At 36.9% G+C, this 15,781-nt stretch overlaps 1 long non-coding RNA gene across 1 annotated transcript in view; it reads left to right on the top strand.

Annotated features, from left to right (window-relative positions):
* Positions 1-456: 456 nt before the first annotated feature.
* Positions 457-15,781, top strand: part of LOC125825408 (uncharacterized) — a 22,845-nt gene continuing 7,520 nt past the window's right edge. The window contains exon 1 of the long non-coding RNA XR_007442857.1: positions 457-543. This is a non-coding gene — a long non-coding RNA (uncharacterized LOC125825408). The remainder of the gene's footprint in view (positions 544-15,781) is intronic.

Here is a 15,781-nt window from a genome sequence, read left to right as displayed (position 1 = left end):
AAAAAAGAAATGGTTTAGATGTGTTTTTGACACCTAACTCTTTTCTAAATAGCATCAATATAATTTATTTGAATCACTTTTTTACTTCAATCAAAATCAAACCAAATTTAATAGGTTTTTAATTTTAGAAGTCAAATCAAACTTTTTAAAAAAATATTGTGGGAGGGGTGGGGGGTTGATTAGATTGAATTTGTCAGTTTTTTGTGGGCAGGAAATGATTTATCTTCTTTAAAAAAGATGTATTCAACACAATTTTGAATTAATCAAACTTAAAGATTTCAAATAATAGAAGGTTAAAACAGCAACAACCAAAAAATAGAGTAGTTCATTTCCCAAACTTTGCCACAAAATCTCATCTACATCATAATTTACATAGTTCACAGGCTTTTATTTATTTATTTTCACCTAATTCAAATGACTCATATTTCACACCTATCTATCCAACACCCACCTATTACTAACTACTTGACAACAATCAGCAAGCCAATTGGCCTTTGAAAGTAGATATCTCCTCAAATATTGGTAGTCTTCTTGATTTTGGAGGTGCCCATTCATTTATGGGTAAATCACTTACGTGTGCATTATTTAAAAAATATTTATAACATTTGGCAACATTATATTTTTTAACCATATATGCAATTTGGTTGAATTAAATTGACTTCATCCTTATTTTTTCAATCTTTCCCTCCCAACGTTTCTCTCGCGGCTTCTCACTGGCGATTTTCTCTCGCCGCTTCTCACTCGCAATTTTCTTCACAATTACAGTTATACTTACCTTCAACGATGTGTATTTAGTGATCAATTTCGGGCAGAGAGTTTGAAGTTTTGAAGTTTTGAAAGGTTCAAAGGTTTGAATTTGATTGCATGTCATTAGTTACTTGTTTAATTCATGCTTAATTCTCTTTGTTCTGATTCAACTTTAGTGTTTGTGTAATACACCTTTAAAATAAAAGTTTTAACTTATTTTGAAGTATGTTGGTTGATTTGTTACTATTGAATTAATTGTCTAATTCATAATAGATACAAGTTCAATTCAGTCTGTTTTATCGAAAAAAGAAATAAAAAGGCTTAGTTTTATAAAAATCGATGCAACTTAACTTGTAAAGAAAAATCGATTTTAAAAGAGAATCGTCACTTAATTTTTTGAAAGAAAATTAAGCAGAAAAATCATTTGAAAATATCAAAGGAGGTTCGGGGTTCAATTTACACTTTAAGAAAGTGTTAGGCCCTTGAAATGTCCGCTAACGTGTGGTTAACCTATGACTTGACTAAATATTTGACTAATTTTGAAAATTAACTAAGTAAAGAAAAACCCATTTTAAAATATATTTTGAAAGGAAATGTATTAAAAAAATAATTTTTAGGGAAACAATTTTTATAAATAACAAAGTAAGGAAATAATAAGAACTTAATTATTTCAATTAACATAAAAAATATTATTTTTTGGGGAGTTAATTAAATTAAAACCAAAACAAATGAAGTTAGTTAAACAAGAAATAAATCAAATACAATCAAGGGGAAAGGAGATCATAAACTTGGGCCCTTGCCCAAGTTTCAAACTGTTGGGCTGGCAGGCCCAATTTAGTTCAATCTGTCGTAATCTAAATAACTCAATCTTTTAAAACTGCCGTTGCACTTTATTTTGGGTCTGACCCATTTTTCGTCCATGTATCCATTGTATACAATTATTGTACATCAGTGTATACTGCCTATTTACAAATGTATACTAATGTATACGGATGTATACAACATGTATCTGCTCGATTTCCTGCATTTTTTTCGCTTGCCCTGTATTTCAGCTTTCCAGCCTTGTATACTGCCTTCACTGCCCTGTTCATCGGTTTTATTGACCCGTCTGATTCGATATAAGAGAAATGTTGAGTTTCGACTCAACTCAAGAGGCAAGGATAGGAGATATGAGTTTATGATGAACTCGGGCAGATTTCATGCGAAAAAGAGCATAAATGATAAACATTAGCACTTACTTACAATAAGAGTAACAAAATAACCACACCAATTTTAGCATATATATATATATATAAAACAGTGAACTAATATGTATCCAATACAACACTCAAAGAACATGTAGATCATTGTAAGTTGAAATTAATAAACCCAAAATTTGCAAAGGAGAAAGATAATTTCAAAGATAAAGAAGCAATTCACAACTATTAATCTTTGCTTAAATGCAACAGCTAAGTGAAACGATATCTACTACATGCTACAACTACAAATAACAAATGTATTTAAAGAAGAACAAACCTAGAAACTAGAGAATCCTATCATTTGTATCGCAAAATTGGATACATGGAAAAGAGATAATAGACCAGTGATCACACAAAATTTACCATGTCTAATTTGACTAAGTCAGCCATGGTGTCCTTGTGATTGACAGAATTGACACAATCACGATAAACTCTCTCAGCTATAATAGACTCACCAACAGGTGTGGAAACACTGAAGGGCTCAAGAAGTTTCTCAGGAAGAATATCAAAATTCATAGAAATATAAGGAGTCACAAAAGATAGACTCGCTCCTGGATCTAGCAAAGCATATACATCAAAAGTAAAGACTTTGATCATACTGGTGACAACATCTGGCGAAATCTCTTGCTCTTGGCAACTGGTGATAGCATAAGATGGTTTACTCCTCCACCTGTCCCTGAAGTAGCTCCTTTAGGTGTAGCTTTGTCTGGCGAAGCCACTGAAGAAGATTGGGCTCTATTGCCACCATTACCACCGCCCTACCTGTTGTTAGGGCACTCTTTCATGAAGTGACCATTCTGACCCCACTTGTAGCAAATAGTGGAGCCATCACGACACACTCCTGAGTGGTTCCTACCACACTTAGCACATTCAGGAGTCCCATTACCTCCTTGTGCCACACTACATTGAGACTGTGCAAGTCTAGCTCTAAAATTCTGTGAACTTTGATTCTTAAACTCACCTTTGTTCCTTGGTGCAGGTGCACGAGTAGATGATGGAGCAGGTCCCTTCTGCTTTTGCTGGAAGGATGACCGGTTTGCATTACTCTTCTGTTGTCCGGACTCATTTCCTGCAGTCTTAGCTTTCTTGTTTCAGAACTCTTCTCTATCTCTCAGCTTTTCTTCCTCAAACCGTTGCACATGGATCATCAGTCTTGCTATGTTCATATCTCCTATCAGCATAGTTGTCTTGCCTTCCTTACCTGACAAACGAGACAACCCAACAACAAACAGACTCATCCTGCTCTTCATGTCAACAACCATCTCCGGATCATAACGGGATAGTTGGGTGAACTTAAGGTTGTACTCACGTACTCTCATAGATTTCTACTTAAGAGTGAGGAATTCTCTTACATTTGCCTCTCTTATCTCACGGGGAAAGAAACGCCCCAAGAAGGCCTCCTCAAACACTGCCTAGCTCACAATTGATGCATCCTCAGCTCTACCCTTCTTCCATTGGTCGAATCACACTATAGTAACACCCTTCAGTTGGTATGCAGCTAGTTCCACTCGCTCAGCATCTATCACGTGCATCACCTCAAACACTTTCCGCAACTCTTCCATAAAATTCTCCGGATCCTTAGTGACACTTGAACCGGTGAAGTCCGGAGATTTCATCCTTAAAAATTCTCGAATTCTGGATTTATCAGTCACATCATGTCGAACCTCTCTCTGTTGCCCAGCTTGGTTGGTCACCACTTGACTCAACTTCCGGATAGCATCCCGGAACTCAACATTAGTGACCTCTCTTTGGGGTTGCACTTCTGGTGCATTGGGTACCCCTGATCCTGTGGTTCAACATTCCTCCTAGCGGGACGACCTCCAACAACTCTTCGTAGAGGCATGATCTGAAAGATACGCATAAGCATGAATTAGAGATAAACTTATAGAGATGAACTATATCGAACGAAAAGAGTATGAAAAAGTGAGATAGTTCCTAAATGTTACAGATTCCTAATTATAGATGTGCCGCGCTTCACACCGATAACTAGGACTCTACAAACACGGCTTCATAGACACTCTAGGGCTCTTGAACTTTGGGCTCTGATACCAAATTGGCCATGCCTCGAACCTACACCCTAGACGTGACTGACACTCGAGAACCATTGTTGGCCCCAAGTGAACCCTTGGCCTGGCTTAACTCTTAGCGGAAAACTTACTCATAAAACAATAAATTCAAATGGAAGCTTTACTCAATTGCCTCAAAGATAAACTCAGATATTTTAGAAGTAAAACATTCACTAGCTAAAGCGGCAACTCAAGTTTCAACATAAACAACTGAAAATGAAAAGACTCATGAACTACTGCCTATCTATCTATGAAGCCTCTAATACTATGAGGGATGTCGGGACAAGACCTGATCATCCTAACAAAACTGAAATAACTAGAAATAAACAAGAGACCCTCCGGAAGCAAGGAAGCTCACCAAACAATTTTGGAACACGACTGGATTAACGGAGCGCCGGTTGATGATCCTGATTACATGTATCTGCATCATTAAAGATGCAAGCCAAATGGCTTTAGTATATGGAATGTACGAGCATGCAAGGGAAAATCTAAACAAGACATAAGCTTGAACTGGAACTGAAGAAACAACTTACATCGTCTCAACTAAACTTATGGATACTCAAACTTACTCAACTCATTTCAATATAAAGCAGTAGTAAAGATGCATTATAAAGAAAAACTTTTAAAACAGTAGACAATAACTCAATATATTAGAAAATACAATATAACTCAATTTGTATGCAAGAATACAAAATAACTCTATTGTATATAAGAATACAAAATATCTTTGTGGGAGATTATCTAACCGACAACCATCACTATGAGCTATTTGATGATACAATGTCTAGCTCACGCTGCCAAACTTGTCTTATACTTTGTCGGGGTATAGGACCTACTAACTAAGTGGATCCACTAGTCTATGCTTAAAAGCAATAAGGAATCATCTAAAAAGTATGACCCTTTCTACCCACGTTAGCTACATGGTTTATGAGGACTTTGAGTTATCTAAACTCGTCTCCATATCGGTGGTCAATACTACTCCCAAAAATATAACTTATCTCATATGTTTAAAAACATAACTTTTTCTCTGGTTTGAGATTATTACTCAAAATATTTCTCTTAAAAGAGATATTGTTCAAAACTGCTCAAGAACTCTTTTAGAAATCGGTGTTTCTTCTCATCTTAAATGTAAAAACATTTACTCTTGGGAATACTTAGTTCCCATATATCATTTTGAAGAAAATGAACACAACTCTACTCTTCCTCAAACTCAAATGCTCAAGTCTTAAAAAAAAATTAAAAGGTTTTGCAAAAGACTCGAAGAAACTCTTAAGACTTGACTCTTTACTTTACCTTGAATTTGATTATGGATTCAAGGGTTATGATCTCATTTTATGGATGATGTCTCGATGTTTAGATGTAATTTAGAGTGTAGAGATCAATTAGAATACATGGGTACGATTCGAGGGAACTCATATGAAAAGAAGGATTAAAGAGTAGGGGACCTAGCGACCCTGGCACACTAAGTGGCGCAGGGCGCCAGCCCCTGAACTACTGAAGGGGGTTTAGGGCACACTGAGTGGCACACTGTTGTTGCGGCGCGCCAACCCCTGCCCAGAATCGAATGGTTTCTTCTCAACTTACTTAGATTCGAATACACAACATTAGTACACGATAATCTACTCAAAACTACTAACACTTATCTCAAGAATCCATCAAAACCTCAACAATCAAGATTGCAAATGAAACTTCAAGAAAACTCATCAAGAACTCAAATTCTTCATCTTCAAGAACGAAATTGCACTGAAAATAACATGATTGGCATGTGGGTGAACAAACCCAACACTATGACAACTCACATACCTCCTAGGGATTAAACCCTTAGCGAAACAACCTTTGATTCGCAAGAAAACTTGATGAACGCCTTGGCTTTATTCGTTTTCTCCTCTTCTTGAACTCTTCTCAAAACCCTAAGCATATATGGAATTTGTAAAACTGATCCAAATCAGATTTGACCCCAAAATAATACCAAAAATGATTTTAATCTAATGGGGTAAGGAAAAGACTAAAATACCCCTAATAATTTTGGGTAACTTTCCTTAACTGGACATGCTAACTTCAAATGGGCATATCTCCCTCATACGAGCTCGAAATTTAGCAAACTCAGTGGCGCTGGAAAGAGGATTTCAAGACCTTTCATTTGATATCTTATGGGCCACCTAACTCATCCTGTACTGAAAGTTATGGTCGTTTGAAATTGACCCAAAACTCACATCATAAGTTTAACTTGAACAAAACTCAAATTGGCTCTTTCCAAATTAATTCTTTCTATATTAAGCTCTTTCTAAGGCGGGATGTTACATATGTCTTCTTTTTTATCATTTCAAACTTATATTAATGTTTCAGTTTTCCCTTGCATGCTCTTACATTCAATGTACTGATGTCATTTGGCCTGCATCGTTTCATGATGCAGATACATGTGTTCATGGTTATCAACTGGCGCTCAGTTGATACCATTTGCAGTTCCAATTAGCTTTGGTGAGCCTTCTTGTTTTCAGAGGATTCCACATTTACTTTTCAGTTTGTTAAGATGTTGTGGGTCTTGTCCTGACTTCCATCATCGTATTTAGAGGCTTCATAGACAATAGTATTTTGAGGAGTTCTTTTTATTTTCCTTGTTAATGTTTTAAGACTTGAGTTGCCTCATTTTGGCTAGTTGAATATTTTTAAACTTTCTGAGTTATTTGTTTTAAGACAATTAAATATATTTTTGCATTTGAGTTCCTATGTTGTTGAGTGAGTCTTCCGCCGAGTATTGAGCCAGGCAAGGGCTCGCTTGGGGACCAGCGATGGTTCTCAAGTGCCGGTCACATCCAGAGTGTAGGCTCAAGGAATGACAATACTACTCTTAACAACTATGAAAACATGCTGAAATAGAGGAAGAAACCAAAGATAGATGGACATTCGCACGTTCACAATTCTACTTGCTTTCAAACTATCGAAACATATTAAAAGATGAAGGATGAGGTTCCCATGTATCACAAATAGGTACGAGAATGACGATTCCTCAACTTAACAAGGTAAGTAAAGGAAAACAAGCGCACAGGCTGAACTAGGCAAACAGTAAAGCAACCCAACGACTAGAAACGATGCCAACCAAACTTAAGATTCAACAAATAACTCTTTTAACACTAACTGAGACCATTCAAAGCAATCATGTCGAGGCTAATTAATTAATATTAATCTTAAACGATTATCACTCCATCCAAACCCACCCTAATCATATTCACATTAAGTAACATAAACATATAATGAATGGATACATTCTAATAAATGCACAAAAAAGGCCAAATGAGCAGAGGCACTTCACTAGTTGGAAATGGTGTCATTGGATTCAAAATGTAACATAGGTAGCCAATAAAATCTGAATCTCGAGAAGTAGGCAAAATAAAGGCATGAAAATGGTTCACATGTCATTCAAGGCAGTAAAACAACAAAAAAAAAAACTTAAGAAACAGAGAAAAGCTAAACCATTGGAATGAAAATGCAATCACACCACATACAATTTACCATATCAGTTGATTTTGAAATCTTAGACCTATCCCAATAACAACATCAGCAATAACAAACTAAATGAAGAACAATTGATACTTGAAGGTTGTGTAAATATCAAAAGGTAGATTCGACATTCAAAAAATAAATGAGGAAAAGGACGAAATAAACACAAATTTGTGTAATACACCTTTTAAACAGAAATTTAATTCAGTTTTGCAGTTTGTTGGTTGATTTGTTACTATTGCATTACTTGTTTAATTAATAATAGATACAAGTTTAATTCAATCTATAGATCACTCTTTGTTGGTTTCATTGGTTACTTGTTTAAATTCTTTCTTAATCTACTATTCTGATTTAACTTTAATATTGTGTAATACATTCATTTTGCAGTTTGTTGGTTGATTTGTTAAGATTCCCCTCTTTCTTTACCAAAAAAAGATGCATGCCCCTTTCCTTACAGTCAAGTGGCTTTGCGAAATCAGGATTGATTTCACTGTATCCATTGTAGCCCACCCCATCTACCTATTGTCGGAGGTCAATTGTTGCTCCCTCTCTCGAGATTGCAATCCCTATCGAGTCGAAAAGGAATGAGTAAATTACTTGTTTAATTCATAATAGATACAAGCTTAATTCAATTTATAGATCACTCTCTCTTCTTTTCATTAGTAACTTGTTTAAACTCTTTATTAATTCACTCTTCTGATTCAACTTTAATATTGTGTAATACACTTTTAATACAAGTTTGAAGTTTGTTGGTTGATTTGTTATGATTGGATTACTTGCTTAATTCATAATAGTACAAGTTTAATTCAATCTATAAATCACTCTCTGGTCTTTTCATTAGTATCTTGTTAAAATTCTTTCTTAATTCTCTCTTTTTATTCAACTTTAATATTGTGTAACACAAGTTTGATTCATTTTGCAATTTGTTTGTTGATTGGATTACTTGTTTAATTCAAAATAGATACAAGTTTAATTTTTTCTATAAACCGCTCTGTGGTCTTTTCATTAGTTACTTGTTTAATTTGTGCTTAATTCTCTTTTAAAAATTTAACTTGTGTAATACTTTTTTAATAATGTGCAAGAAAAAATATGAATAATCTGGCTATGTTGCTTTACTTCAATGGACGATGGGATTCTAGCAACAAATATATTAATTACTTGGTAGATGGTGTGTTGATAAATACATAATCAATGTTTGCCACCCTCGTTTCTATGATTGCTTCTCAATTGTCAGTAGACACATCAACAAGTGAATTGAAATCAAATATAAAATTAATGAACGGTCTCCTCCATTTCATAATGATATGGGGATAAAAGTATATGTTGTAACCAAAAAGGAACATCGAGATATGAGAAGATACCCTTTGTGTATCACAAAATGAATCAGTCAATTTGGAGATTAATTCTGCCCTCGTTCCACTATTACGTCCAGACACTTCAAAAGATATGAAGGTTATACACAATTCATACTTCTCTAAATACCTAGTTGAGCTTGATCTTGATGTCTTGAATTGAAAATGTTTAAGAATGAAATGTCTTTTTAGTGCACGGGTGAGGACATATTTATTCTTATACACTTGATCTTTCTCAAATAAAGAGTGATTGGGAGTAACAATGATGTCTGGTTATAATTCTTCTAACTCATCAACTTTCTCACATGATCCAAAACCAAATTAACCCTATTGCATCATCAATACCATTAAATGTATTAGAGAAGTACAAATTGTGTATAACCCTCATATCTTCTGAAGTGTCTGAACATAACAGTGAACGAGGGTGAAATCAATCTCCAAATTGACTGATTTCAATTGTTATGATATACAAAGGGTATCTTGTCATATCTAAATGTTCCTTTTTGGTTTCAACAGATACTTTTATCCTCATATCATTATGAATATGAATGGAGAAGACCGTTCATTAATTTTATATTTTATTTCAACTTTACTTGTTGATGTGTTTATTGACAATTGAGCAACAATCAAAGAAACGAGGGTGGCAAACGTTGATTCCGTATTTATCAACAAACGATCTACCAAGTAATTAATATATTTGTTGCTAGAATCCCATCGTTCATTGAAGTAAAGCAGCACAACGAGATTAGTCATATATTTTCTTGCACATTATTAAAAATGTATTACACAAGTTGAATTTGTAAAAAGAGTTAAGCATTAATTAAACAAGTAACTAATGAAAAGATCAAAGAGCAGTCTATAGACAAAATTAAACTTGTATCTATTATGAATTAAACAAATAATCCAATCATAACAAATCAATAAATAAACTGCAAAATAAATTAAACTTGTATTAAAAGTGTATTACACAATATTAAAGTTGAATCAAAAGAGAGAATTATGGAAGCATTTAAACAAGTAACTAATGAAAAGACCAGAGAGTGATCTATAGATTGAATAAAATTTGTATCTATTATTAATTAAGGAAGTAATTCAATCATAACAGATCAACCAACAAACTGCAACATAAATTAAACTTGTATTAAAAGTATATTATACAATATTATAGTTAAATCAGAAGAGTGAATTAAGAAAGAATTTAAACAAGTAACTAATGAAAAGACCAGAGAGTGATCTATAGATTGAATAAAATTTGTATCTATTATTAATTAAGGAAGTAATTCAATCATAACAGATCAACCAACAAACTGCAACATAAATTAAACTTGTATTAAAAGTATATTATACAATATTATAGTTAAATCAGAAGAGTGAATTAAGAAAGAATTTAAACAAGTAACTAATAAAAAGACTAGAGAATGATTTATAGACTGAATCAAACTTGTATCTATTATGAATTAAACAAGTAATTCAATAGTAATAAATCAACCTAACAAACTTCAAAATGAATTAAACTTCTATTTTAAAGGGGTATTACACAAACTAAAGTTGAATCAGAAGAAAGAGAATTAAACATGAATTAATCAAGTAACTAATGACATGCAATCGAATTCAAACCTTTAAAGCTTTCAAAACTTCAAACTCTCTGCTCGAAATTGACCACTGAATACACATCGGTGAAGGTAAGTATAATCGTAATTGTGAATAAAATTGTGAGTAAGAAGCGGCGAGAAAAAATCGTCAGTGAGAAGCCTTGGGAGAAAATTGACAGTGAGAAGCCGCGAGAGAATCGTTGGGAGAGAAAGATGGGAAAAATAAGGATGAAGTCAACTTAATTCAACCAAATTTCTATATATGGTTAAAAAAATAATATTGCCAAATGTCGAAAATATTTTTTTAAATAGTGCACATGTGTAACACCCCGACTTTTCAAAACGTCTAAATTAACTCATATCTTCGTGGAAAGACAAGGAGGGTGAGTAATAAATTAAGAATGATGTGGTATGTCCTATTTTAAGTGTTCAAGTGTTGCATCTCAAGTTTTGAAGTTAGGTAAGTGGCAAAATAAAAGTTGACGGAAGTTATCGTAAGTTCCTTCCTAAAGATTTCTCTGAAATTTGGGTCAAATGTCTTGGAGGTTTTCTCCCAATATATAAAGAGTTATGGGTCCCACAAACTATCGAATCAAAGGTCTACGAATCTAGTTTACAACGCATCAAACCGTTCATTCATACGACTTCAGAATAGAGAGATATTCGCATTTTCGTGGGACTGCGCAAGCAGGCACGTGAGGTGGGGCCCTAGGTCGGTGGAAAGTTGTATATATCTTCTTCTTCGAATTTTTTCTTCATTTTAAGCTAAATATACAGAGAAAACATAGAAACCCATTTTTAGGATCAAGTGAAATATAGATTTTCTCGACGTAAGTCCTTGACAAAAGTTGTTCTACGCGTTGGGCTCAACATCGTGGTATAATTTGTTTTATCGATTGCGTAGCATATCACATTTTAGTGTTGGGACAGCAAGGGTTTGAATATATTTGAAGGTTTTGAGGTGAATTACGAACCTAAGATCAAGGTAAGACCCTTCTTTCATCGACTCTAGCTTTTATAAGCAGCAGATAGCAATTTGCGACGGAAATACATATATTTTATTGTATTTTCATGGTATCTTTTATTTTGTGTGTTGATTATGGTCCTACCTTGTTGTAGTATCGAGAGAGTTATGAGTTAAAGTCTTTAGGCCACGTGAATTTAGCGAAAAAGGTATGTTAAGGCTATTCTCTTCCTATGGCATGTTTCCTTAAAGCTTAGGAGCAATGTGATTGAGTTGTTATCGTTGTTATACTTATAGCTATTATTGTTGATTGTTGGCTGCTCGAGTGCGTATAATCCTCTCTTATCGAGATTCTTATTCAGTAGTAACATTCGTATGTTGGACACGACTTAGAGGCTATTTGTATAGGTTGCCTATAACTAAATTGCTCACTTTTAGCTGTTGGATTGTTATTGTTGCCTTTGGGCTATTGTTGTTAGCTGCATAAATGTGATCTATGCCTAGCAGGGTTATGTTCTGCCTACAGGGCTATATGGATGCCTAAAAGGGCTATGAATTGCCTACGGGGCTATATTGATGCCTAGAAGGGCTATGAGTTGCCTACAGGGATATATATTGACGCCTAAGAAGGTTATGTGCTTCCTACAGGGCCATGTTGTTGCCTAAGAGGGCTATGAGTTGTCTATAAGATATGTTGATGCCTAAGAGGGCTATGTGACTGCCTGCGGGGCTAGGGGACTACCGATAGGTGTATACAGGTTGATTGGCACCTTTCGGGCTTATGGGGGCCTGAGTAGGTGGTCTTGTGTGCTGTTTGTACCTACCGAGCTTATGGGGGCTTGGTTAGGTTGTTGTTTTATTATTTTTGATAAATTTAGATTTAGAAGCAGGTCAGTACAATTATCTTATCCTTAATTTATTTATCAGATTATTCGAGTATATCAGGATACCTCATCATAGTCTATTGCCTTTCATACTCTGTACATTATTTTGTACTGACGCCCCATTGCCTTGGGGGCGCTGCATTCATGCATGCAGGTCCTGACAGATGACCGAGTAGACCTCTATATCAGCAGGATTGACTTTTATCCGATTGGTCAGCCCCTTTCCTCCGGAGCTGCCAGAGTTGGGAGGTTTGTTACCTTTTGTTGTATATATTCTCATGGGTAGGTTGGGGCCCTGTCCCTCCAATCTTTACTACTCTTAGAAGCTTGCAGACTAGTGTGTGGGGTTTATAGCTACGTTATGGCCATGCTGGCCTATGTTGTTGGTTTGCTGAAGCTTATGAGCTGTTTGATGTATTGTACTGATATTTACCTGTTTTTAGTTTTGGAATAGATATCATGGTGGCCTCGACGGCCCTATCAGGACTTTTGTGCTAGTTGGATATTTCTTTATATGAACTCTTGGGAGTAGCTGGTTTTTTTGTAGATCTGTTGATAGGGGCCTTGCCGGTCGTGGGCTTAGTTTTAAGCCAAGATATACTTGTTTGTTTTCTTAATTGCATGTGACTGCCATGCGCTAATAGCAAATGGTTCAGCAGGGTCGGCTCGGGCCTAAGTTTTGGCTTTAGGAGTCAGTTGCGCCCCTTGAGTTTGGGGCGTGACAAACTTGGTATCAGAGCAACGTCGTATCCTAGGGAGTCTGCAAGCCATGTCTAGTAGAGTCTTGTTTATAAATGTGTTATGCACCACATTCGATAAGCAAGAAGCTGCCGAGCATGTTAGAATGACTATCCTTCTTTTGCTCACCTCGTGCTATAGAGCGGTGTCTTAAGGGTTGAGGTTTCTGGCTTATAATTGCTACTTGTATGCAGATAGAGATGACTGACACTAGACAGACCACAACTAGCCAGGGGCTAGATACAACTACAAATGAGGGTACCGAGAAAGTACCACAAGTGGAGGTGGCCTATTGTGAGACCCGGGGGGAGACATCTTCTCAGCCCCCTATAGCTTCTCCACAGCTTCAGGAGCCTCCGAGGGCTATAGGATTTCCGTCTCCACCAGCAGTACCACCTCTAGTTCCTCCTATTCCATCTGATCAGGATTTCAAGAGTGCAGTATATATGTTAGCACAGTTAGTAGTTGCACAGTGCCAACCAGTTGCGCCAGATATTGCCGGACCTTCTAAAGGGCCCGGAAGTTCGAGAGTTCGTGAATTTCTTGCCTTAGAATCCTCCACAGTTTACAGGAATAGATCGCAGAGAAGACCCTCAACACTTTGTTGATCAGCTTCATAGGATCTTCAGAGTCATGCATGCCTCAGCGACTGAGTCAGTTGAGTTAGCAGCATTTCGATTGCGTGATGTTGCAGTATTGTGGTATGAAAGTTGGGAGAGATCTAGGGAAAAAAATACATCTCTACCCACTTGGGATAGCTTTACATAAGCTTTCATAGATCACTATTTGCCTCGAGAGATTAGGGATGGCCGGGTGGACCAGTTTCTGAACCTTCGACAGGGTGGCATGAGTGTCCGAGAGTACGGGCTGAGATTTGATTCATTGGCTAGATATGCACCAGCATTTGTTGATACGATGCATGACAGGGTGCGTAGATTTGTGGGAGGGCTTGACTCAGACTATATCGAGGCTTGTTCTACCGCTGCGCTAAATGATAATATGGATATCTCGCGGATTCAGGCCTTCGCACAGGGCATAGAGGATCGCCGACATCAACAGTATATGAGTGAGAGGGTCGAGAGAGAAAGACAGCAGAGGGCTAGGCCCGCTGGTTCGCAGGGAGATTTTCAGGGTGGTCCCAGACCCCGATATTTTATTAGGCCACCTAGACCTCCACCACAACAGTTCCAGGGTAGTAGATTTTATAGTCAGGGACAGTCAGGCCTAGGTGAGGGCTCACGAGCATCAGACTCTCATTAGCAGAGAGGTTCAGGCTAGGCTAGGACAGCACTGCCGCGTTGCGCAACTTGTGGTTCGGGAGGTGTAAACAGGGTTCCACAGGTTGTTATTCTTGTGGACAGGAGGGGCATGTGTGGAGAAACTGCCCGACCATAGGTCAGGGTGGTATAGGTCAGTCGACCAGGTCAATAGTAGGTTCCTATTCATCAGCACAGTCTACAGGGCGTGGACCCCAGACTTCAGCAGGTAGAGGTAGAGGCAGAGGCAGAGAGGGAGCATCTAGTTCTAGTAGTGGCCAGAATCGTACATATTCACTAGCCGGCCGACAGGACTCAGAGTCATCACCAGATGTTATGACAGGTACATTGATTGTTTGCTCCCATTGTGTTTATGCTTTGATAGATCCTGGATCTACTCTGTCTTATATGACTCCATTTATTGCGGGGAAGTTATGTATAGTAGCAGAGTCATTAGATCGACCCTTTATTGTATCTACCCCAGTTGGTGAGTCTATTGTTGCTAAGAGAGTCTATCGAGGTTGCACGGTAGAAATTATAGACCGTCAGACCTCTGTAGATCTTGTATAGTTAGAGATGGTCGATTTCAACGTCATTATAGGTATGGACTGGTTAGCGTCTTGTTATGCTAATGTTGAGTGTCGAACAAAGATTGTTAGATTCCACTTTCCAGGAGAGGTAGTTCAGGAATGGAAAGGCGTTACAGCAACGCCAAAAGGTAGGTTTATTTCCTATCTTAAGGCAAGGAGGATGATTACTAAGGGTTGTATTTATCATCTTGTTTGTGTTCATAATATAGATGCAAAACCACCGACGCTTTCGTCTATTCCGGTAGTTAATGAGTTTCTAGATGTATTTCCAGACGAACTTCCTGGAATCCCTCCAGAACGAGAAATTGATTTTGCTATCGATATGCTACCAGGTACACAACCCATATCTATCCCTCCTTATAGAATGGCTCCTGCTGAACTAAAAGAGTTGAAGGGTCAGCTGGAAGACTTGCTGGATAAAGGCTTTATCAGACCTAGTGCTTCACCATGGGGTGCACCAGTGTTATTCGTGAGGAAGAAAGATGGCTCACTAAGAATGTGTATCGATTATCGACATCTGAATAAGGCGACTATAAAGAATAAGTATCCCCTTCCGAGGATCAATGACTTGTTTGATCAGTTACAAGGTGCTGAGTGCTTCTCGAAGATTGATTTAAGATCAGGTTACCACCAGATATGAGTTCGGGAGAAAGACATTCCAAAGACACCTTTTAGAACTAGATATGGACACTTTGAGTTCTTGGTGATGTCTTCTGGATTAACTAATGCCCCAGCAGTGTTCATGGACCTGATGAATAGTATATTCAGGCCGTATTTAGACTTGTTTGTGAGTGTATTTATTGATGATATTTTGGTGTATTCACGTTCAAAAGCTGAGCATGCAAATCATCTGCGA

The sequence above is a fragment of the Solanum verrucosum genome, unplaced genomic scaffold, assembly GCF_900185275.1.
Source record: "Solanum verrucosum unplaced genomic scaffold, falcon-dt-bn FXZP01000101.1, whole genome shotgun sequence".
NCBI lineage: Eukaryota > Viridiplantae > Streptophyta > Magnoliopsida > Solanales > Solanaceae > Solanum > Solanum verrucosum.
This window is presented reverse-complemented; position numbering and strand designations above follow the sequence as displayed.